Source organism: Aethalodelphis obliquidens, unplaced genomic scaffold (genome assembly GCF_003676395.1).
Source record: "Aethalodelphis obliquidens isolate GAN/ISIS:26980383/991018 unplaced genomic scaffold, ASM367639v1 scaffold61, whole genome shotgun sequence".
Lineage (NCBI taxonomy): Eukaryota > Metazoa > Chordata > Mammalia > Artiodactyla > Delphinidae > Aethalodelphis > Aethalodelphis obliquidens.
The window spans coordinates 273277-298384 of record NW_020838005.1 but is presented as its reverse complement, the minus strand read 5'-3'; the positions used below and the strand labels follow the sequence as shown (position 1 = coordinate 298384).

The window sequence follows — 25108 nt, the reverse complement described above, 5'->3', positions numbered from 1 at the left end:
GCTCTCCCGTCATCACAGCTGTGCACCCAGGAGGGCAAGCTCTAGATTACCCAGTGTTTAAATTTGAAACTCAGGCCTACATCGAATACTTTTCCTTCTGAGAAGCATGCACCACTTAGCAAGAAACTCCAACAGGCAAATGTGTTTTCCAAGCTTTTAAGAAAAATCAGCTTTAGAATTTTGTGTGGTAACGTGCAATGCAGCAAAACTACCTATGAGTAAATTATTTATTTATTTCTATTTCAGGGTTTTGTTTTTTTATGATTTTTATTGATTTTCCCCTTCCGTAATGAATGATGTGACCAACCAAGGCGAGTTCTTTGTTCTGTTACTAAGATGATATTTTACGTTTAGGAATTATACAGACTAAGGGAGCATCTTTAAATGTTTTTTATTTAAGTGATGTTTTCCATTCAAAGAATAATTATCTTCGGGAGATGGTTGTGGTGTCTATCACTTTCTATATTTGGCAACCTCACGTGGCCACACTCCACACGGATGAGTGTCGAGAATAAAAAGTTCATTCGATGGCCCGCAGACTGTGTGTGAGCTTGCTTTCTTGGGATTTAAAGAGATTTCTCTCTGACGTTTGAATCATGTTACCTGTTAGAATGCTTAGTTGAACTTGAACCTACATTCAGTAAAATAAATTGTCTGAGTCTGACTGTGCACTCCATGCCTTTGCTGTATCTGGCGTGCGTGTAGTGAAGCTCTGCTGTGTGCGGGTTTCCCTGTGTGCAGGGAAACCAAGCATTTCACAAGGAGAAATATATACCATGGCGTAATAGCAACCCTTCATCAACAATAAAGGCCATCCCGAGACTATGGTTTTTAAGGTTATCATTTAAAAGTACCCGTTAACTATATATACACCTACAAGGAAAAGAAAAGAAATTATCCAACCTTACGTATTTTGTCTTATAAATAGTAAAATCATTGCTGCCAGTTTTGCAATTAGATCTAAGCTTAAAGCCGTTGGTTTATTTCTAGAGAAACATGAATCCCGTTGTTCATGTTGCTAACAACTGTTAGACGCTGCCCCTCTTCTTCAGCTATTTGAGAATATATAAATAGAGCTTTTCCTGCAGGAGGAGGGGCCTGAGCCATAACCTGAAAATAGATGATAGAGACAGATGGAAAGGGAAGGGGACTGGCTGTTAAGAACAACAAAAATAGGGGCTTCCCTGGTGGCGCAGTGATTGAGAGTCTGCCTGCCAACGCAGGGGACATGGGTTCGTGCCCCGGTTCGGGAAGATCCCATATGCTGCGGAGCGGCTGGGTCCATGAGCCATGGCCGAGGCCACAACAGTGAGAGGCCCGCGTACCACAAAAAAAAAATAAAATAAAATAAAAAAATAAAAGCAGGGAATGCTCGGGGGAGGCAGAACCAAATGGGAATGTGGGCGTATGGTGAGCGCGGTAGTGCGGAGCCCCAGCCCATGACCACGGAAAGGAAAGAATAATAATAAGAGAAAACCTGCTTAAATAATTTTTGAGGCAATTCAATAAATATGGGCCTCTGTGTCTAAGGGTAAATACATTAAAATATACCAAAGGCATCTAAAGATGTCTACATTTTATTCCACATCTTAGGGAAGAAGTGAAGTACCTGCTTCCAGTGGTTGCCCCTGTTAACAGACCTGCAAGGCAGCAGTTCTGGGTTTTGGTTTGTTTTTCATCTGTTTCCATTTGCCCCATGAGTCTGGAATGCAGAAGTGGATCTTTTTTTTTTTCCCTGAGATCCCGAAATGCTAGTAGTTTGCACAGAGGGGTTTGCGGTGCTCTCACTGGCCTGGGAGCAGGGAAGTGAACGTCATCTCTGTCAGACTGTCTTCTTATGGAAAGTCATCAAAGACACAGGAGCACCCTTTGCAAAGCCCAACGTGCAGATTGGGGATTTGCCTGGAGCTGAGCGTCCCACCGAGGAAACGGTACACCCCGAAGGGTCCTCCCAGCCCCATCTCGTCTGGGAGCCTGATGGCCTCAGCCTGTGATCTGCCGCCTCTTAACAAAGGAGAGTTGATTGATCTGTTGCGTTTTCCTTTGTCCTCAGCAAGCTTAGCTCCCCCTCCTGCTTTCTGTTAACACTTCCATTGAGGCTGAAGAGCTGGCTTGGCCTTCCATCTCTGCCATCACCCTTGATCCTGTTTGGCAGGTGGATTGCATCTGGGCTCCAGACTTCACGGCCACTTAACCATTTCTGTCAACAGCCCCGTTGTGTGTCAGAGACCCAAACAAGAAGCCCAAACAAGAAAGGCCGGCCTTAAGATTTCCACCCTGAGAAAACTGCTGAAAGCTTCTCACAGAACGTGGTGGTGATGAACACAGAAGACGGGCTTCTTGTATAAACACAGAAACTCAAGGGAGGGAAAAGGAGATTTTTTTTTTTTTTTTCTCTCCTGAAAAAAGGAGAAGGGGGAAAAGTTGGTCTGTGGCCAGGTCACCAGAAGACAGAGTGCATTCCTAATTCCCAGGGTGGGACGTACTCTTTCACTGTATTATTTCTGTAAGAGTCCCAGGCTGGCTTTTCTTGCTGTCCCTCCAGGTTTATAACTGGTAATTTTGATACCACCTTCCACCCTTTTCGTGATAATCAGAGTTTGAAGTGGGCCATTTTGGAAGGACTAATCATCCTCTTCTTGCCTGTGATTGCACATGACTTAAACTCCAGGAACCAGACTCAGCACTTTCTCCTAAGAGTCCATCTTCTCCACGTGGCACAAGCTTGTTTTATTACCTAGATTTTAAATTCAAAAAGATTGAGACACTTCAACGTTCAATGGGCTCCACCCAGCCTTGTAAAATTCTTTATTTGGGTCATGGCAGCAAAACAGAATTTTCTGGAAGTTCCTGGCCATTCTCCGTACGGTTCAAATTACATTTTAAAATCCTCTTCAGCTTTCTGTGGCCCTGTTGTCCATCGGTCTGTCTGTTCCATCCCTGAATCCCTTTGAACATGGATCATGACATTTATAATTAATCCAACAAAGAAAACACCACATAGCGCCCAGTGTTTCATAAATATCTGTAGTCTAATAAAAAAAAAGCTAGTTGCTTTGTCAAGTTACTAACTCTTTAGGTCCCGAGGGTTTGGGAAACACATATTTTACAAATCTTTTATTCTCAATCTTCTCTCTTCTTTCCAGATGGCAGAGTTTTGTGCAGATTTAAAACCACGTGCAGTGTGGTGTGAAGGGTGGGTGGAATCCCAGGCCTCTCTCTCTCTTCCCTCTCACCATAAAGTTTGTCAAGGGAGTGAAGCATTTTAAAGCTTTATGTAGAAAAACTTAGGAGAACCAAATTTACTTCAAGTGGTTTCCTTACTTCTTAACCATTTAGTCTGGGGGAAAAAAAAAGGAAAAAGAACGCCCCAAATTAGGTATTGATGTGTAGAGGCAAAACGAGATGGGGATTTTCTCCAAGCCCAGCTTGGAGGAAATAATCTCTGTATATGATCTTATTCTAAGCATAGCTTCAGAATTTTTTTTCCTTCTAAATCGTCCTAAAGTTAGTCACCTTTTAAACCCCACCCCCAAAAGCACCAAATGCAGGGAGAGGGGAAGGATGGATTTAGCTGCATCAAAAGTAACAGTTTCTGTTAACAGCCATCACAGTCAAAGCTAACAGGTGGCAGACCAAGATGGTATTTGCAGTGACTAAAATTGAAAAGGGATTAATATATGTTATGCAAGGTTTCTTGTAAATCAGCCAGAAAGAGGAAATCCAAAAGAAAAATGGGCTATGGGAGGAGTTCCCTGGCGGTCCAGTGGTTACGACTAGGCTCTTTCACTGCCGGGGCCCCAGGTTCAATCAGTCCCTGGTCAGGGAACTAAGATCTGCAAGCCAAGCAGTGCAGCCAAAAAAGAAAAAAAGAAAAATGGTTTGTGGGTGATCCACAGAAGGGTGAGCCTGAATGACTAACAAGAAGGAAGAAACTGAAGGAGCCAGAGATGTGCAAATGGAAATAAAGAGCTGCCACCTCGCGCCCTGGAATTGACAAACTTCAAGTGTCGGCAGTGACGTGGGGACAGTCGCCTCAGTATTGCTGGTCGTGGTGGAAACTACTTCAGGCGCTCTGGGAAGCAAGCTGGCAGCACTTTAAAGTTAGCTGTGCACACTTCCAAGACCCAGCCTTCCCCAGAGACATTTCTACCTGGGCCCACGAGGGAACTCCAGGAGGATGCTCTCAGCAGTGTTATTTAAGTAAAAGGTGGCAGGTGTGTGCTGTGAGCACTGTGCAGCCGTTAGAAACAACGCGAGGTAAGTACAGCAGGGTGGATGGATCTTAAAGACAGTGCTGAATACTGAAGAAAGATACGAGATTGGTAGTGTTAGACCTTCGCGGTCTCCTAGGAGTTTCGACTCGCCCAGGAAACAACAAGAGTCGGAAGCCGATGCAAAACGCAAGAGGTTTATTGAAGGCCGGTGCACCGGGGTTCCTTGGTCCTCACGCAGGAGGTCGAAGAAGGAACCCTTTTGGGCGCGAATATGTCAGTTTTATAGGTTCCCACTGCCCCGTATGTAAATTATAGATTTGGTTGTGTTTTCCTGCTGATTGGTCCCGGCTTAGGCTCGGACCAGAGAGGGAACTTGTCCCTAGCTGCCTGATTGGTCTTTGACAGACACCTTTTTTACATTTTGTTATCTCCCTCCTTCTCGGAAGGGGGCCGGACATCCTGGAAATTCACCCATTATCTAAGAAGCCCCTATTGTCTGGAGAGTTCTTAATCATTAGCTGGAACAATGTCCCTCGAGTCCCACATTCCCCCCTTTTTCTTGTGACTATTGATTCCAATCATGGAATCTCAACCTTCTGTTCGTAAACTTTGGTACTGTTGTCTTAACATTAGAACTTGTACAGTACTGATACGTTCTCTAATAAATGTTATCAAGCGATTTAGAATACATGGTCCAAAAGTTAAAATCAACAATAAAACAATAAGAGGTACTAACACACAAAAGTCAGCTGAGGTATTAAGAACCTCTAAAGAGACACAAGGGGTGAGACCCGTGTTACATGCCCACCATCCATCTTGAGGAGGTACAAGATATCCTGAGCCTGAAGGGAGGCTAAAATCATGACAAAGGTGTCTATGGGACTGGGGAGGTGTTCTTATACAAGTACCATTTCCAGAAACCGAGGACAGGGTTAATTTACTGGTCCCTTCTTGCTTCCATCGACATTGGTCTGAGGAGGTAGAATTAGTATAGTTGGAGCTATATCCTATAGCATCATAATAAGGGGGAGGGGCAGCATAGCAAAGCCAACATGATTTTGTAGCCTCTGGGTTTGTAGCATTGAGAACCGTAAAGGCTGCCTGCACCAAAGAAAGCATCCTATCCCGAGGAGTCCCAGGCTTAACTGTGGGTTCTTTGGATCCAGAGGTTTCATTAGTCTCATTCTTTGTTGATGTAGTTGAAGGGGCCGGGGGAAGCAAAGGGGGGCCAAGTACGGGATTTGGGCCTATTGATATAGGAGCAGGAGTCTCAATCTTTAGCTTAAAGGTCATTAATATTCCTAAATCATATCCCCTCATGTAAAATCTAACGCCCCAAGAATGACCATTTATCCATTTTTCATCTCTTTTTCCGGGATTACTAAAGGAAATTTTAAGGGGATGACACCATCCTGAACATTTACTCCGGTGTCCGGTATCCTTATTATGAGAATAATTAGCCGTTACAGTAATAAAATCCCAAGTTGAGGTGGGTTTCCAATTAGCATCCCCGGTAGTTTCACATCCCCAGCTTTTGCAATAAAAGTTTTCAGTTCCACCACATTTATAATTCAGAGATCAAGGGCGGTGGAACCCGGGGCATACGTAGAAAGTGAGGATACCAAGCATCATTCTTTTGCCTGCATTTTTGCAACCCGGCCCAAACCAATCAGTTTCCGAAACTTTGGAAGGGGCAGTGTTCATATCATGAGAATCTTCTGTATCCCAATAAGGTGCTCCTATAGCCAATTTACAAACATCAGGAAAAAGATCTGGCCACCAGGTCCAGGGGGGTGCAGTATGACTAATGGACCAGGTTACATCTCCAGTCTGAGAAATTACCTGCCAAGTTAAACGTTGGGGGAGGTGAGGGCTAAAATCACTTACAGTCAATAAAGGCAGTAAAACCAAAATTATAAGTCCTAGGTTCGTAGAAGCTTGAGTTTGAGCGGGTTGTCGGTTCTTTGGGCCCGCCATCCTGATGATGCCGTCGCTGGTGCAGCCTTCACATGTGAAGCATGGATTCAGGCAGCGATGCCGTCCACTTTTATGGCCGTTGGGGTGGTGAGGAGGACGGTGTATGGTCCTTTCCATCGAGGTTCCAACGTCTGGGTTCGATGCCGACGGACGTATACGGAGTCTCCGACTTGGAAAGGATGAGTTTCTCCCGGTGTTCCCGGTTGGTAGGCCTCGGCGTTTTTGGGACCATATTTCTTTCTGGACCAATTGGAGTCCCAGTAGCCTAGCATATAAGTCAGTGTTATTTTGACAATCAGGTTTTATTTTTTTCCCTAAAGTGAGGAGGGGAGGCGGGGCACCATATAATATTTCAAAAGGAGTAAGATGGTATCGGGAAGGTGTATTTCTAACCCGGAATAGGGCCAAAGGAAGGAGCACCGTCCAATCGGTACCGCCAGTCTCCAAGGACAATTTAGTTAGGGTCTCTTTTAGAGTCCTATTCATTCTTTCTACCTGACCTGAACTTTGGGGTCTATAGGCACAATGTAATTTCCAATCAGTCCCCAAATATCTGGCCACATCCTGACTTACCTGGGCGACGAAGGCTGGACCATTATCAGACCCTATTACCTTTGGTGCTCCAAATCGAGGAAAAATTTCTTCTAAAATCTTCTTGGCTACTACAGCAGCTGTTTCTTTCTTTGTTGGGAAAGCCTCTATCCATCCTGAAAAAGTGTCTACAAAAACTAAAAGGTATTTATTACCGTACCTTCCAGGACGCACTTCGGTAAAGTCCACTTCCCAGTAAGTTCCTGGGCGGTCCCCCCTGAGTCTCTTTCCAGTTTCAAGTTTCCCTTTGTGAGCATTTACCTGTTGACATGGGACGCATTCCTGCACAATTTGTTCAGCTAATTTTGTCATTCCAGGGGTTTCGTACCCGGCTTTTTGTAACAAGGCTACCATCTTTTTAGTCCCCAAATGTGTCCATCTGTGCATCTGTTGTAACATGGATTCTGCTTGCTGAGGGGACAAAGTTCCTTTTGTTGTGGCCGGGATGATTTCTTCATCGCGGCCTGGTTTTTCAGGAACTTTATCTGACAGTCCTAAAATGACTTCTCCCGATGCTATTTCTCCGGCCACTTGGTCAGCCATATTATTTCCCCTAATTATTGGGGTATTTCCTTTTTGATGTCCAGGGCAGTGGATGATACTGCCCGTTGTTCCTTATCGCCCCAAACGAAAGGAGTGCTGTTTTTGGTTAGGGGGTACAATGGGGCCGCCAGCTCAGCAAACCCTGGAATCCATAGTCTACAGAATCCGGCTGTCCCCCAAAATTCTCTAACCTGCCTGGCGTTTTTGGGAGCCGGAATTTGGGCCACCGTATCCTTTCTGCTCTCCGTGAGCCCTCTTTGCCCCCCTTTTAATAGATACCCCAGGTAACTGACCTGTTGTTGGCATATTTGTGCTTTCTTGGCTGAGGCTCTATATCCCAGGGTTCCAAGTTCCGTTAACAGTTTTTCAGTACCCTTGATACAATCTTCTTGGGTCTCAGCAGCTAATAAAATATCATCAACGTATTGGAGTAATGTTACCTGGGGATTTGATTCTCTATATAATGCCAAGTCCTGATGGAGGGCTTCATCAAAGATGGTCGGGGAGTTCTTAAATCCCTGAGGTAGCCGTGTCCATGTCAGCTGACCAGACATTCCCGATGTTGGATCTTTCCATTCGAAGGCAAAGTAGGGTTGGCTCAGGGGAGAGAGTCTTAAACAAAAAAAGGCATCTTTAAGGTCCAAAACAGTATACCACGTATGTTGAGGTGGAAGAGTGCTCAGGAGGTTGTAAGGGTTTGGAACTGTGGGGTGGAGGTCTGCCACCCGTTTGTTTACCTCTCGTAGATCCTGCACCGGCCGATAATCATTTGTTCCTGGTTTCTTTACCGGCAGGAGAGGGGTGTTCCATGCTGATTGACATCTTATTAAGATGCCCAAGTCTAGTAGCCTCTGTATATGGGGACAGATACCGTCTTTGGCTTCTCTACTCATGGGGTATTGACGGACCGTTATTGGGGTGGCAGTTGCCTTGAGTTCCACTAGCACCGGGGGCCGATTTTTGGCCATCCCCATACTGGCAGTTTCTGCCCAGGCTTGAGGGAACCGAGTTACCCAATCTGTAACATTAACTCGTGAGGATGAAGGCTGCTCGTATAATTTATATTCATCTTCTAATTTCATAGTCAATATTTGAAGTAACCTTCCTTTATTATCAGTTATGGTGGGACCTTCTGGCTGAAAGTGGATTTGAGCCCCTACTTTGGAGAGTAAATCTCTTCCCAGCAAAGGATAGGGGCATTCCGGAATAATCAAAAATGAATGGGTTACTCGTCCAATCCCAAGATCTACTGTCCTTCATGTGGTCCATGAATATTGTTTATTCCCAGTGGCTCCTTGTACCCATGACCTTTTAGCTGAGATAGGACCTTTTGAGTGGAGAAGGACGGAGTGCTGGGCTCCGGTATCCACCAAAAATTGAACAGGTTCCCCCTCCACTTTAAGAGTTACCCGGGGCTCGGGGAGAGGGTTCGAGCCCTGACTTTCCTAGTCTTTTTCTTCTAATGTTAAGATCTTGTTTCTGGTTGGCCTTCCTCCATTCTTTTTCTTAGGGCATTCTCTCGCCCAATGTCCTTTTTCTTTACAGTAGGCACATTGGTCCTTGTCTAATGGCCGCCTTCTGTCTGCTGTTCGCCCTTCCTGCCCATTTCTATCCCCTATATTTCTTCCTCCAACCACAGTGGCCAGTATCTTACTTAAATTCCTCTCTTGTCTCTTATCTCGTCTTCTTTCACGGGCTGCCTGCTCTTTCTGCTTGCTTTCTTCCTTCTCTTCCTCTGTTTCTCTTTTGTTATATACTTTATCTGCCTCTTTTACTAACTCCTGAAGCGAAAATCCCTGCAAGCCATCTAGCCTCTGTAATTTCTTCTTAATATCAGGGGCCGCTTGATCTATGAAAGCCATTGTTATAGTAGCCCTATGTTCCTCCGAAGTTGGATCATAAGGGGTAAAGCGTCTAAAGGCTTCCATTAAACGTTCCAGGAACACACTTGGAGATTCCTGGGGCCCCTGAGTGACTTCCCTTACCTTAGCCAAATTAGTGGGCCGTCTGGCCGCTCCATGGAGACCCGCCACCAGAGCCTGGCGATACGTTTTCAGGCGCTCCCTACCTTTCGGGGCATTGAAATCCCAGTTTGGCCTGACGAGTGGGAAACCAGCATCAATCTCGTTAGGCAGCTGGGTAGGTTGCCCATTGGCGCCTAATACATTTTTTCTGGCTTCTAAAAGAACCCGTTGCCTCTCCTCAGTCGTTAGGAGAGTCTGGAGCAGCTGCTGACAATCATCTCATGTGGGCTGGTGGGAGAAAACAAGAGATTCTATTAAAGCGGTAAGGGCCTGTGGATTTTCGGAAAAAGTTGGGTTATGCATTTTCCAATTATAAAGATCTGCAGAGGAAAAGGGCCAATATTGGAGAGGTCTATTCCCTTGGCCGTCGGGGGGGCCATACTCTCTAAGAGGTAGGGCAGTGGAGTCCGGGGAGATAGCCCTCCGGCTCCTAGTGCCCGCTGAGGGACCCTTTCTTCTTCCATCATGGATGGTTCCCTTGGTGCCGAGGGCAGTGGAGCTGGGGGTCCTCTAGGTGGTAGGGGATTTGGGGCCGGAGGATAAGGGGGTGGGGAATCCAAAAGAAGCAAATCGGACTGCGGGTCAGGATAAATCGCCTTCGGTGGATCCGGGGCGAGTGGAATCCCGGACGAGCCCCCAAATGTTAGACCTTCGCGGTCTCCTAGGAGTTTCGACTCGCCCAGGAAACAACAAGAGTCGGAAGCCGATGCAAAACGCAAGAGGTTTATTGAAGGCCGGTGCACCGGGGTTCCTTGGTCCTCACGCAGGAGGTCGAAGAAGGAACCCTTTTGGGCGCGAATATGTCAGTTTTATAGGTTCCCACTGCCCCGTATGTAAATTATAGATTTGGTTGTGTTCTCCTGCTGATTGGTCCCGGCTTAGGCTCGGACCAGAGAGGGAACTTGTCCCTAGCTGCCTGATTGGTCTTTGACAGACACCTTTTTTACATTTTGTTATCTCCCTCCTTCTCGGAAGGGGGCCGGACATCCTGGAAATTCACCCATTATCTAAGAAGCCCCTATTGTCTGGAGAGTTCTTAATCATTAGCTGGAACAATGTCCCTCGAGTCCCACAGTAGCATAATGCCATTTATGGAAATGGGAGGCCAACAACACTGTATGTCTTAACGAGGGTGTGCATGTTTCGACTATTATACATTGAAGTGGATGTGATGGGGGACACAGATGGGCTATGAAAGGAGGACAACAGATAAAACCGGTCTCCTTGTGAGGCAAGACTATACAATGGAGGAAAGACAGTCTCTTCACTAAATGGTGCTGGGAAAACTGGACAGCTACATGTAAAAAAAAAATGAAATTAGAACATTCTTTAACACCATACACAAAAATAAAATCAAGATGGATTAAAGACCTAAATGTAAGACCAGATACTATAAAAACTCTTAGAGGAAAACATAGGCAGAACACTCTGACATAAATTGCAGCAATATCTTTTTTGATCCATCTCCTAGAGTAATGGAAATTAAAACAAAAATAAACAAATCGTATCTAATTAAACTCAAAAACTTTTGCACAGCAAAGGAAACCATAAAACTAAAAGACAACCCACAGAATGGGAGAAAATATTTGCAAATGATGAGACTGACGAGGGATTAATCCCCCAAATTTACAAACAGCACATGTGGCTCATTATCAAAAAAACACAACCCAATCAAAAAATGATTACCAGGGGGGAGGGGGGAGGGGAGGGATAGTTAGGGAGTTTGGGGTTGACATGTACACACTTCTGTATTTAAAATGGATAACCAACAGGGACCTACTGTAGAGCACAGGGAACTCTGCTCAATGTTCTGTAACAACCTAAATGGGAAAAGAATTTGAAAAAGAATAGATACAGGTATAGTATAACTGAATCACTTTGCTATGCATCTGAAACTAACACAACATTTTAATCAACAATACTCCAATATAAAATAAAAAGTTAAAAAAAATAATAACGGGCAGAAGACCTAAATAGACATTTTTCCAAAGAAGACATACAAATGGCCAAGAGGCACGTGAAAAGATGCTCAACATCGCTAATTATTAGACAAATGCAAATCAAAACTACAATGAGGTGTCACCTCACACCAGTCAGAATGGCCATCATCAAAAAGTCTGCAAATAATAAATGCTGGAGAGGGTGTGGAGGAAAGGGAACCCTCCTACACTGTTGGTGGGAATGTAAGTTGGTGCAGCCACTATGGAGAACAGTATGGAGGTCCTTAAAAAACTAAAAATAGAGCTACCATATGATCCAGCAATCCCACTCCTGGGCATATATCTGGAGAAAAACATGGTTTGAAAGGATACATGCACCTCAGTGTTCATTGCCCCACTCTTTACAATCGCCAAGACATGGAAGCAACCTAAATGTCCATCGACAGATAAATGGGTGAAGAAGATGTGGTATATATACACAATGGAATATTACCCAGCCATTAAAAAGAATGAAATAATGCCATTTACACCAACATGGATGGACCTGGAGATTATCATACTAAGGGAAGTAAGTCAGACAAAAACAAATATCATATGATATTGCTTATATGCGGAATCTTTAAAAAAAGTGATACAAATGAACTTGTTTACAAAACAGACTCACAGACCTAGAGAATGAACTTATGGTTAGCAGGGGAGAAGCGGAGGGAGGGATAGATTGGGAGTTTGGGATTGACACGTACACACCACTATATTTAAAACAGAAAACCAACGAGGACCTACTGTAGAGCACAGGGAACTCTGCTCAATGTTCTGTAACAACCTACATGGGACAAGAATTTGAAAAAGAATAGATACAGGTATGGGTATAACTGAATCACTTTGCTGTACACCCGAAACTAACACCACACTGCTAATCAGCTGCGTTCCAATCGAAAATAAAAATTAAAAAAAGAAAAACTGGTCTTCTGGTTTTAGGCTGACCAACCACACCCACTTGCCCAGGTCTGCCCTGGTTCTCACATCCCAGTGAAGCCTCAGTTCCGGACCGCACGGATCGTTCTTGCCCCATCCCTACCCATCCCTCTTCAACATGACAGCTGTGAAAAATGCAATTCATATCATGACCTTTGTTTGGCAAAACCCATCCAGTTGGCTATTTCACTCCAAGGAAGAACCAAAGTGTTTAAAATGGCCCGGAAGGCCCTACGCAATATGCCTCCGCCGACTCCACACCTCTCTCACCACATCTATTTCTCTCCCCACTCACTGCTCCAGCCCCACTGGCCTCAGGACCTTCCCTGACTTCTGTCCCATGGATGCCCACCTGGCCACCTACTTAAAGCTGACACTTCTACCCCTCCTCAGGACTCTCCGTGCCCCTCACCCTGCTCTAATTTCTCCCCGAGGTACTACCTCCCAGCTTATTCTTTATTCATTATATTCTTTGTGAGGTCTTTACCGGAATGTAATCAATCCACAGGGGCAGGAGGGTCTCGTGTGTTTCCTTCGGTGTTGGATCCCCAGTGTCCGGCACAGGGTCTGATACACAAAAAAGGCTCAATAAACATTTGTGGGATGAAGGAAAAGAAGATCCCTGCAGGAAGGGGTAACAATGGGCTAAGAACTGAGGAGTGTGTATGCTTAACTCTACCCTCTGTCCCTGGGGCATGGGGGAGGGAAACCAGGCTCAAAGGACTTCCTTTACTGGACAGAGTCATCCTAATAGCATCAGATTATGATATGCCAGACAGGCTGCACTTTATCACCTCATGTAATCCTGAAGACAACATCTTGAGGAGATGCATTTATTATTCTCACTTTATAGGGTGGGGAAACACACATGGAGAGGTGATATCACTTGCCCACAGCTACACAGCTAGTCAGTGGTGGGGCTGGGACTTGGCGTCGGGCAGCCTGGCTCCAGTCTACTCCAGAGCTGGCTGTCCGGTACGGCAGCTGCCGGCCACAGGAAATGTGGCCAGTCCTAAGTGAGATAGGCTGCAAAGTACACACCAGATTTCAAAGACTTTGTATCCCCCGCAAAATAAAGAAAATATCTCAGTCTGTATTGGTTACATAAGACATAATATATTTGGGCTATACTGAGTTAAATAAAATAGTAGATTAATGTCACATGTTTCTTTTTACCTCTTTGATGTGGACACTAGAAACTTGCAAATTACTTGCGTGCTCACGTTTTATTTCCATTGGACAGCGCTGCTCTAAGTCCTTGCTTCTCCAAGCATGGTCCCCGGACCAGCAGCCTCAGTAGGACTGGGGCCCGATAGAAGCTCTGAATCTCAGGACTGGTCTCAGACCTCCTGAAGCGGACTCTTCATCTCACACCATCTCCAGGTCAGTCCGAATTCACACTGAAAGTTAAGCAGTGCTGCTCTAGACCAGGAATCAGCAGAATTGTTCTCCAAAGGGCCAGATAGGAAATATTTTAGCTTCACAGCCCATATGACTTCTGTCCAAAACTGACTTCACTCTGCTTTTGTGGTGTGACATGTGTCATAGACAACACGTAAATGCATAGGTGTGGCTTTGTTCCGATAAAACAATTTTTCTTTACAGAAGGTGGGTGGCAGGCCAATCCCATGGGCAGTGTCTTCCAAGCCCTCCTCTAGACCACTACACTATGCTGGGCCTCATATTAGGGAGGGTCATCCGGCCTCCAGATACCATCCTCCGCCTTTCATTTCCTTCTGCTCGAGAGTTACCATTATTTCTGCTTCCTAGCAGCTGTTACTTAGATGCCGCCTAGCATCCTTCCCAGACCTCCTTCCTCTGAGCACTACCTGGTAACTCAGACCAGAACCTGCATGTCATTCTAGACTTCTTTCTTATCACCCTCTCTCTCCATATAATAATCACCAATCAAGTATCAGACTCATCATTTTTCTTGGATATAAGTTTCCAGGCGCAGCCTCGGTCATCCTATCTCGATAGCTTCCCCTGAGAGCTCGATCAGGGGCCCCATGGGCAGGTCTGGGGCATCCCTCCGGCGCAGGAACTGAAGTCCACCTGCTGTCCAGCTGCAGAAAGAGATGTCGCCACCTGGTGGCTGCTCTAACCCTCATTTCTCTCCTCGCTCTCGCTCTCTGTTGCTCTCTCAGGACCTGAACTGCCCGTCTGAAGAAGCAACGTATCCTTTGCAACAGAATCACAAGCTAAAAGTAGTCATTTTATCAGTGTAAGTCCAGAAAGGTCACGTGAATTGTACAAAGTGAGAGAGATCTAAGTCTACTGTTAGTGGGAAACCAGAGGTGCTCCCTGGATAACACACCTGTGTCTCCCCGGGCCCCACCTCTGGGAGTTTCCACTGCTCGCTCACCAGAGCAGAGGGTGGCCTGAGGCCTGGAGAGCTGAGGTCTAGCAGGACAGACTCACCCCTCCCCCTCACACATGGGTCCTAAGCTGGGGTGGTGAGGCGTGAGTGGCAGGTAGTGAGAAATCCACTTCAAACCAACACATTGGAATCGCAGGTAGATTAGTTTCCTGTGGCTGCCATGGCAAATTACCACACATTTGGGTAGCTTAAAACAACAGACATTTTTTTGTCGGCCTCAGTGTTCTGGAAGCCAGAAATCCAAAGGAGTCGGCAGGGCCAGGCTCCCCACTAAGGCTGTAGAGAAGAGCCTCAGTGAGAAGGAGGCCTGCCTGACCATCTGGGTCCCTGGATCCATCCGGGCTTCAATTCACTCTACCCTTGGACTCCCCCCATTTCATGAGCCATGATGCTTCCTTTTGTGCCTAAGAGAGCTCGAGTGGATGACCTTGCGATTTCCACTTGCAATTAAAAGAGCACTGATGACTATAGAGTTTCCCCCTTGCAATGCAATTCTTTTTAATTAAAAAAAAAATTGTTTTTTGTTTTTGGCCACGCCACTTGGTATGCGGGATCTTAGTTACCCGACCAGGGATCGAACCCATGCCCCCCGCAGTGGAAGTGTGGAGTCCTAACCACTGGACCGCCAGGGAAGTCCCTGCAATGCAATTCTGATTCTCCCTCCCCAGAATTAGGCCACACTTCACAGGTTGAGGGCACAGTCCCCCTCACAAGACTACCCTCACTTCAAACACCAGCTGCAAGTTCTGAAGTCCCCAGGCCCTTGCATTTCTGACCAACTGGCTACAAATTCTGGGCTTCTCACAATACCCTCAGGTTCAATAATTCTCTGGAATGACTCAAAGAACTAAGGAAAGCACAATACTTACAGTTTTATTATAAAAGATACAAATCAGGACCAGACAAATGAAGAAACATAAGGCAATGTCTGGGAAGGTCCTAAACAAGCAGCTTTCCTGTCCTCAGGACACACCACCCTCCAGGCAACTAGATGTGCATCACTAACCAGGAAGTGCCACCAAGTCTTGGTGTCCAGAGGTTTTATCGGGGTTTCATTACATCAGCATGATTGGTTGAATCCTTGGCTACATAATCGGATTCAATCTCTAGCCCCCTTCTCCAGAGGTTGGGAAGTCAGACTGATATCGTGTAGCCCAAGCCCCAATCTTCTAATCACATAACTGGTCTTTCTGGCACGGCCAGCCGCCATCCTGAAACTAGCCAGGGGCAAACCATGAGTCACTTTATTAGCATAAACTCAGGTGTGGCCGAGGGACCGACGATAAACAACAAAGACACTCCTATCACTGGGGAGATTCCAAGGGTTTAGAGGCTTCCTGTCCAGAACCAGGGACAAAGACCAGACAAATTCTTTATTAAACAACCCCTGACACACAGACTCTGAAAAAAAAAAAAAAAAAATCTGCAGTTACCTCAATACAGCCAATCCCTGCATAGCATCTGTACTCTCTCTACTCTCTCTGCTCCTCAATTAAACTGACAGAACTTTCCCTGACTTTGTAGGGAACACGTGAATGTGTTTGTAAAAATATGAAAACTGAGAGAGGCATGAACTTCTGATTTTCCAAAAGGAGAGAAGTCAGGAACTGACGGTGAGAGAGAATGCTGGGCTGGGGAGCCATGCAGGGCAGCAGGGTCAGCTTTGTGTCTGCTCTCAGGACTCCCTGGCCTCGGAGAAATCCAGCCATTCATTCCACAAATATTTATTAAACAAATGCATTGAAATAGCAGTGGAAAGAAAACAAGGAAACTAAAAAAGCAAGCTCTGCTGCTGTGGCGCTTACATTCCAATGGAGAAGAAAACAAATGAATAACGTACCACAGTATGCTCCAAGGTTTAAAGGCTAAATGTAGAAATAAAACATGGAGAAGGTGTATAGGAAATGTCAGAGGGGTGGGGGATGGAAGTGAAAATATTACAGTCAAGAAAGTTCTCCCAGAGAAGATGGCATTGGAGCAAAGTCTAAAAGGAGGCAAGGAGACCCAGGGAAAGACAGTTCTAGCACAAGGAAACCTGTGCAAAGGCCCTGGGGCAGGAGCAGGCCTGGGGCATTTGAGGAACAGCAGTGGGACTGGAGCAGAGAGATCAAAGGGGAGACAAGGTCAGAGAGGCATGGGGTTGGTGGGCAGAGGGTCCGTTTTTATGCCAGTACCATACTGTTTTGATTCTTATAGATTTGTGGTTTTGAGTTAGGGAACATGATGACTCCAGCTTTGTTATTCTTTCTCAAGATTGCTTTGGCTATTGGGGGTTTGTTGTGGTTCAACACAAATTTTAGGATTGTCCTGTCTCTGTGAAAAATTCCATTGGAATTTTGATAGGGATTGCATTGAATCTGTAGATTGCTTTGGGTAGTATGGAAATTGTAACAATATTAATTCTTCAGTTCATGACCATGGAATATCTTTCCATTTATTTGTGTCATTTTCAGTTTCTTTCGTCAATGTCTTAGAGTTGTCACCCTAGTGTTTTCTGTTTTATTCTACTGGATTTCTTTTTTTTTAATGATAGTTATGACACACTAAACTGATTTTATGACCAATTAACATATGGTAACCTAAGAAGGAGCCTTCTCTGCTACTATGTAATGATGATGATAATGATATCATCTCATGTTTCTCAAGTGCTCACCAGAGGGCGGAAGAGTGGTAAAGACCCCAGGCTCCAGACTTAAACCACCAGGTTTATTCTGACTCAGCCATTTCTGAGCTATTTGACTTTGAACAGGTTACTTGTATCAGCAATGACCCAATACAGCTACCACTAACAGACACCCCCCAAATCTTTGCTTAAACAAAATCGAAGTGTTTTTCTCTCACATTTAAAAGCAGTTTAGAGGTGAGCAGCCTAGGTTGCTTCCTTCAGGTTCTCTCCTCCACCATTCCTAGAGTGTGGCCCTCATCTCTATGATCCAAAATGGTTGCTAGAGCTCCAGCCTTCACATCCAGATCCCAAGCTGCAGAATGGAGAAAATGAAGAGGGACACTCTCCTTTCCTTTTAAGGAGACTTCCAAAGGAAATGCCTTGCAAACTTCTGCTTTCATCTCATTGGCCAGAACTTAGTTGTGTGGCTGTGCTTATCTGCAAAGGAAGGTGGGAAATGTAGTATTTTCACCAGGTAGCGTTCTACCACTTAAAAAGGATGGTTTCTGTTAATTTGAGAAAGGGAGTATGGATGTTTAAGTCTCTGCCAAAAAAGCTCTGTGTGCCTCAGCTCCTGGGCTGTTGTAAGAACTTTGGCTTTCACCCTCGAGGCGACGGGAAGCCAGTGCAAGATGCCGAACAGAGGAGTGACAGGATCTGAATGACATTTTAAAAGCATTACTTGGCCTGTGGGCTCAAAAATTGACTGTTGGGGCCAAGGCAGCAGCAAAGTGATCAGCTGGGCTATTTAAATCGTCTAAATGAGAGGTGACAAGTAGAGGAGGTGAAGAGTGATCAGTTTCTGGAGATCCAGAGAAGGCAAACAGGACTTGGAGTGAATCTGGGGGTTAAAAGGAAAAGAGACATGGGCAGATTTGGGGAGACGATCAGGAGCATAGTTTGGGACACAACCCAGTTGAGGTGTCACTTGGATACCCAGTGGTGAGTTGTACACAGGAGTCTGATGAGTTTTGGAGAGGGCCAGGCTACTGATATACATTCTAGAATGGGCAGCATATAGAAGTAGTTAAGGCGAGGAGCCTGGATGGGATCCTCCAAATCTTAGCCCTGGAGCCCTCCAAGGACATTAAGCATTAAGAGGTTGGAGAGAGACAGGCAGGCAAGTCATTACCATTAAAAAAAAGGGTGGGGGAGGGTTTCCCTGGTGGCGCAGTGGTTGAGAGTCCGCCTGCCGATGCAGGGGACACGAGTTCGTGCCCCGGTCCGGGAGGATCCCACATGCTGCGGAGCGGCTGGGCCCGTGAGCCATGGCCGCTGAGCCTGCGCGTGTGAAGCCTGTGCTCCACAACGGGAGAGGCTGCAACAGTGAGAGACCCGCGTACCGCAAACAAACAAAAGGCTGGTGGGTGGTGGGTGGTGAGGGGGTAGTGTTTACCTTCAGCGCAGGGAGGCAGTTTGGGGAAGGAGCCTGTGGGTTGTGGGGATGTTTCTGGGATGCCAGTAATATTCCAGTTCTTGAGTTGGATGGTAATTATATGGGTGTTTGCTTTGTATTAGTTATTATGTTCATATTTATATTTTATGTACTTTTGTGTATAAAATATAAATTCTTAACTAGGTTATATTCCATAATTTGAAAAGTTTTCAGATGATAGATAGATAAACAGATATATAGGTAGGCAGATAGATATTGGACTAATAAGGAAAAACTAGGAGAATGAGACTGAATGGGCATCAATTATTTATATCGAGCCATAGGGAGCTGCATTTTCTTTTTTATCTTTCTTGTTTTTTGTTTCTTTTCTTCCAACAGCTCAGGAGCTTGAGGGATCCTTTAAAGGAAAATAATTCCAATTCCCAAGGTAGAAACTGCAAGGAGTGAGGGGCCATGTTCAAAGACTGGTGCTGCGCTGGCTTAAGCATCTCTGCTATGGTCTCTTAGCAACCAAGGAGGGCAGTAGCAGGAGACGGGCCTCTGACTGCACTGATTTTCCTTGTGTTGCTCCTCCACCAAGATTCAGAGAAAAAAGAACAAGTAGCCTTTGTTATCTAATTCAACCCCTCGTTTCCTGAGGAGAAAACCTGAGGCTGGGGTCCAGGAGCTCTCCGCCGTACACGTCCATCAGCCTGGAGGAAGTGCTTTGGCTGCTGCTGGCACATTGCCAGCTCCAGAGAATACAAACAAAAAGGAAAATAAGATCTTAGTTTGATTATGAAAATAGTTTGACCTCGTGAACCCCCGAAAGGGTCTTGGGAACCCCCAGGGGTCCCCAGCCCACACTCTGAGAAACACAGCTAGCCTAGAGCACTAGTGGCCAGTTGGGGGATGGGTGTCACCTGGAGGAAAGGTAGGGCAGTGACCTGGGGAAGGTGGTGTTGGGGAGACACAACACTCTTCCCACATCTTTAGGGTGCCTCGATTTACTGGGCAGATCCCTTTGGTGGGAGGGCAGCGGTGGCTCAGAGTAACACGCGGAATGTAACTGTGCGTCAGAGAAGATGGAGACAAAACCCCCAGGGTCACGGTGTTACCAATGCCAGCTGCGGCCAGGAGGCTGTCTTAGTCATCTCGGGCTTCTGTAACAAAATACCACAGACTGGGGTCTTAAACGACAGGTATTTACCTCTCAGAGTTCTGGAGGCTGAAAGTCCAAGCTCAAGGTGCTGGCAGATTGAGTTCCTGGTGAGAACCCCCTTCCTGGCCTTCTTGCTGTCCTTAACTCGGTGGCAGGAGAAAAAGAGAGGGCTTTGGTCTTCCTTTTCTCATCAAGCCATGAACCCCACCCTGAGGGCTCCGCCCTTGTGACCTCATTGAACCCTCATCACCTCCCAAAGCCTGTCTCCAAATACCATCACACTGGGGGTTAGGCTTCAACATATGAACTTAGGGGGATGTAGTTCAGTCTGCAGCAGTGTTCCTGCCATCGTGGTGACAAGCTAGCCCTTGGGGTTTGGGCCTTTTTTCTGAACCATGACTTCCCACCCTCCCCAGATATTTCAAACAAGCAACTGCCCTTGCGGGCTCTTGGGGACCTTCTCCCCAGGGGTAGGGGCTGGTGACAGCAGGATTCTCACCTCCTCTCCCTCCCCTGGGGTGCTGAACTGGGTCTGGACATGCAGGATCCTTATAAATGCCAGTGGCTGGAATGGAACGGAGTCAGGCTGTGTCCTCAGCCAACCCTGAGCAACCTGGGCAGGCCACTCTGAGCTCTCCAGCAGCCAGCAGGGCTTTGCTGGGCTGTGGCCGGAGGAGGGGCCCTGCCAGATGCCAGCCCATCGTGGGGCAGAAGAGCTCCCATTTCTGTCTGGCCCTTCCCCTCCCTGTTTTAGCTGCATTTTTGAGACAAAGTGGTCTGAACTGGCAGAAGCCAGGTGTCTGGGAATGAGATTTGGACCAATTTTTTTTTTAACTTTTTTTTCCTCTAAATAACTGTGTGAGGTGAAAGTCTCCATCTTCTCTCAGTAGGAGACTTTCGGGTGGAGGGGGCATGTGGGAAGTGAGGGGGGCAGCAAAATTATAACGTGGGAGAACCTGTCACCCCATATTCTGTGGCTTTGCCAAATTCCCATGGTCCAGTCTATGCCCAGCCCTACCCCACCTGTTCCCAGGTGTCCCGGGCTCCTCCCTGAACAAGGATTAAGCTGGTTTCCCAGGTCTGTGTCTTTCTCTTGCCACTTCCACCTGGACAAAGAATGATTATTCATCCTAGAAAATAGATTATATGAATGAAATTTTACTTTTAAAATATAAAACCAGTATATGGATAGAAAACTACGGATGTCTGGATCTGAGAAAGCCAGGACAGGAGGGCCTGATAGATATCCAGCCAACACAGGACCACCAGAATATGTGAATATGTGCACCCTGGAGAAAAGGCAGAGTTATCCCAGCCACTCCTGACAATTGTGCTTTCTGAGCAGATGTGTGACTCTAGGGCTCAGAAGACCTCAATCTGGATCCCGTTTCAGCGCTGCTGCTAACCTGCCGAGGGGCGGTGATCCCATTGACAGCTCTCTGGCTTTTTGGTTCCATGTCTGAAATCAAGATGCTTGGGCCAGACGTTCTCTAAAACCCTTTGGGTTTACAACTTGGCGCTGGAGAGTGCAAATGCTCAAGGCGGTGCGAGATGTGAACCACTAGGGGGCGCTGCCTCCTAAGAGGAAGCAGAAGGTGTTCCCTACCTTCTTGCCTATAAAGTGTCCACATTCGTTAAAAGTGGTGGTGATGCACAGATCAGTGGAACAGAATAGACAGCCTAGAAATAAACCCATGCACTTATGGTCAATTAATCTATGACAAAGGAGGCAAGAATATACAACGGATAAAAGACAGTCTCTTCAACAAATGATGCTGGGAAAACTGGACAACTACATGTAAAAGAATGAAATTCGAACATTTTCTCATACCATATACAAAAATAAACTCAAAATTGATTAAAGACCTAATGTGAGACCATAAACCATTAAACTCCTAGAAGACAACATACGTGGAACACTCTCTGACATAAATAGTAGCAATATTTCTTTGGATGTCTCTCCTAAGGCAAAGGAAACAAAGGCAAAAAAAATAAATAAATGGGACCTAATTAAACTTAAAATCTTTTGTAGAGCAAAGGAAACCACCCACAAAACTGAAAGACAACCTACTGAATGGGAGAAAATATTTGCAAATAATATGGCTGATAAAGAATGAATATCCAAAACATATAAACAGCTCATACAAACTCAAAATCAAACAAACAACCCGATTAAAAAATGATCAGAAGACCTGAAGAGTCTTCTTTGTTCCAAAGAAGACATACAGATGGCCGACAGGCACATGAAAAGATACTCAACATCCCTAATCATCAGGGAAATGCAAATCAAAACCACAATGAGATATCACCTGTCAGAATGGCTATCATCAAAAAAAACACAAATAACAAATACTGGCTAGGATGCAGAGAAAAGGGAGCCCTTGTACGCTGTGGATGGGAATGTAAATTGGTACAACCACTGTGGAAAACAGTATGGAGGTTCCTCCAAAAACTAAAAATAGAACTACTGTATGATCCAGCAATTCCACTCCTGGGTATATATCTGAAGAAAACAAAAACACTAATTTAAAAAGACACATGCACCCCAATGTTCATAGCAGCATTATTTACAATTGCCAAGATACAGAAGCAACCTAAGTGTCCATCAGCAGATGAATGGATAGAGAAGATGTGGCATATATAAATAAATCTCTCCCTCCCTCTCTCTCTCTCTCTCTGTCTCTCTCTCTCTATATATATATAGATAGATAGATAGATAGATAGATATAGATATAGATACAGATATATGGAATACTACTGGATATATATATATATATATATGGAATACTACTACATATAATGGAATACTACTCAGCCAAAATATAGAACAAAAATTTGCCATTTGCAACAACAAGGATAAACTTGGAAGGTATTACGCTTAGTGAAATAAGTCAGACAGAGAAAAACAAATACTGTGTGATATCACTTATATGTGGAATCTAAAAAATAAAACAAACTAGTGAATATAACAAAACAGAAGCAGACTCACAGATACAGAGAGCAAACTAGTGGTTACCAGTGGGGAGAGGAAAGAGGGGAGGGGCAAGATAGGGGTAAGGGGTTAAGAGGTACAAACTGCTACGTATAAAATAAATAAGCTACAAGGATATATTGTACAACACAGGGAATATAGCCAGTCTTTTATACTAACTGTAGGTGGAGTATAATCTTTAAAAATTGTGAGTCACTATGTTGTACACCTGAAACCTATATAATATTGTACATCAACCATACCTTAATTAATTAACTAATTTATTTACTTATTTTTCAGCCATGCCATGAGGGCTTGCGGGGATCTTAGCTCGCCGACCAGGGATCAAACCTGTGCCCTTGGCAGTGAAAGCGCAGAGTCCTAACCACTGGACCGCCAGGGAATTTCCTGTACCACACCTTAATTTTAAAAAATAAAATAAAACCAAAGTGCTTGTGATGGAACACTGCAGATTTCCGAATGTGAGAAAGCCAGATAGTAGGGCCTGATAGATAGCTGACCAAGATAGGACCACTGGAATACGAGAAATATTTGACCAACCTGACTACTTTAGCCACGATCTCCTCCTGAAGGGCCAGGTCCAGACCCATTGACACACATTCCAAATCACTTTCCCAAATGGCTGGACCAGTGTTTGCCTGATTGATCGCTGGTTTCCCTTTTGACTTAACACACAGGCAAGGCGGAGCCTCTGCAGTTCTATAGATTTAAACTACTGGTTTCTCCATTCTTCCTAGTATGGGTAATCGTGAATAATATCCACTAAAATGATTTCTACTTTAATCATGCCTTACAGGCTTTCAAGTGGTTTCGGTTCAATCTGATTCACTTTAACAGAGAGTGATGGCCCGTGATATGCGCTGCTGACCACAGAGGTTAGGGGGACACGGACCCGTGGTATCCGTGCACAAGGTATCTGTGCCTGTAATAGTTTTCTAAGAGAGATAAATGGAATATACGAATAACTATAACACAAATAGGAAGTGATGCATAGTGCAGGAATGATGCAAGTTAAGTGCTATTGAGCCCAGAGGAATGCGAGTTTTCCACCCCACAGGGCTCCTCGTTCCCTCCTCTGAATCTCTGCCTGTGCCACCTCGCAGGGCGGGGTCTTCCTGGGGCCCCCTGACCCCCCTCCCCCCCGCCCCCGTGCTTCCCTCACATTCTCTCCTCCTTACTCAGCTTCAGTTTTCTCCGGAGCATTTGCCACCTCCTGACACCCATATTTCATTGTTTCTATGTATCGGTGTGTGTCTCGCCAGCCTCCCCGCACTGACCAGCACATCAGCCGGGCCTCCACTGAGTCTCAGGCTGTGCTTCCGGGATGGGACACGCCCAGCCAGTTAGGAAGGTGATTTGGCAACAAAACTCGAGAGCCAAGAATAAAAGAGAAAACAGTCCACGCCCTTGGACTCATCATCGCGCCCTGGGAACGTGATTCCCGTGGCCCCTGTGGGGTGTGGTCGGGCAGGAGGCCGCTGCCTCCCAGCTTGGCTCAGGCAGGGAGTCTGCACCGTGCGGTGCCCTCCCGCCCGCAGCCTTGCAGCACGGCAGGAGTGCACAGCGGTGCAGCGTCACGCGGCAGGGACTGTTCTGCACCCACTGTGCATCCGGCCCTTTCATTCCTCTAGGAGGTTTTGAGTGAAGTGTTTCCTACGGATGAGGCAAGTGAGGCAAAGGAGTCACCCGTCCAGGGCAGGAAGTGGCGGAGTCAGGATTGGAACCCAGGTCCTCTGACTGCAGAAACACACTCAGAATCTGTTGGGTGGCCCTGCCTGTGGGGCAGCACAGAGCCTGGGACATGAGGGTGGCACATACAGACTTAGAGCCATAAAGCATATAGTCTTCATATTTCATCTAGAGCCAGGGTCTACTACCTTCCTGAAGTGGCCTCCCAGGTCTCTGGTCCAATTCAACAGAAGTGCATCAGTGAGCTACTCTGTGCAAGATTCAAATACTCACTTTCTCTTGGGAATGTGGGTTGGTGAGTGAAGCACAAGCGGACTTGTTGAAGCCTCCGGTGTGCAGCCACTTAAACTTGCAAGAGGGGTCATGTACCCTTTGGTGATCCCAGCCTGACCACTTATCAGCTCTGTGACTCTGGGGAAATCACCTAGCCTCTCTGAGCCTCGGCTTTCTCATTCGTAACAATTAGCAGGAACCACATAGTAGCTGCTCAATATTGTCTTGGTGTAATTTAAGCTAGTAACAATCGTAAACACCTTGATGTCTACGAGTAGAGAAATGACACTATGGAACATGGTCGC

General features: G+C 45.8%; 1 long non-coding RNA gene across 4 annotated transcripts; it reads right to left on the bottom strand.

The window, feature by feature from the left end:
* Positions 1 to 1334: 1334 nt before the first annotated feature.
* On the bottom strand, positions 1335 to 24144 carry LOC113610106 (uncharacterized). 4 transcript variants are annotated; one of them, XR_003428955.1, is made up of 4 exons: positions 24020 to 24144; positions 20873 to 20979; positions 19898 to 19988; positions 1335 to 3340 (listed from the first exon to the last, which is right to left on the bottom strand). It is a non-coding gene; the product is annotated as an uncharacterized LOC113610106 (long non-coding RNA). The 4 variants fall into 4 exon arrangements; XR_003428953.1 differs by lacking the exon at positions 1335 to 3340 and adding an exon at positions 17011 to 17750 and having other exon boundaries at positions 24020 to 24143; XR_003428954.1 differs by lacking the exons at positions 1335 to 3340; positions 24020 to 24144 and adding exons at positions 17011 to 17750; positions 23382 to 23984.
* Positions 24145 to 25108: the final 964 nt, after the last annotated feature.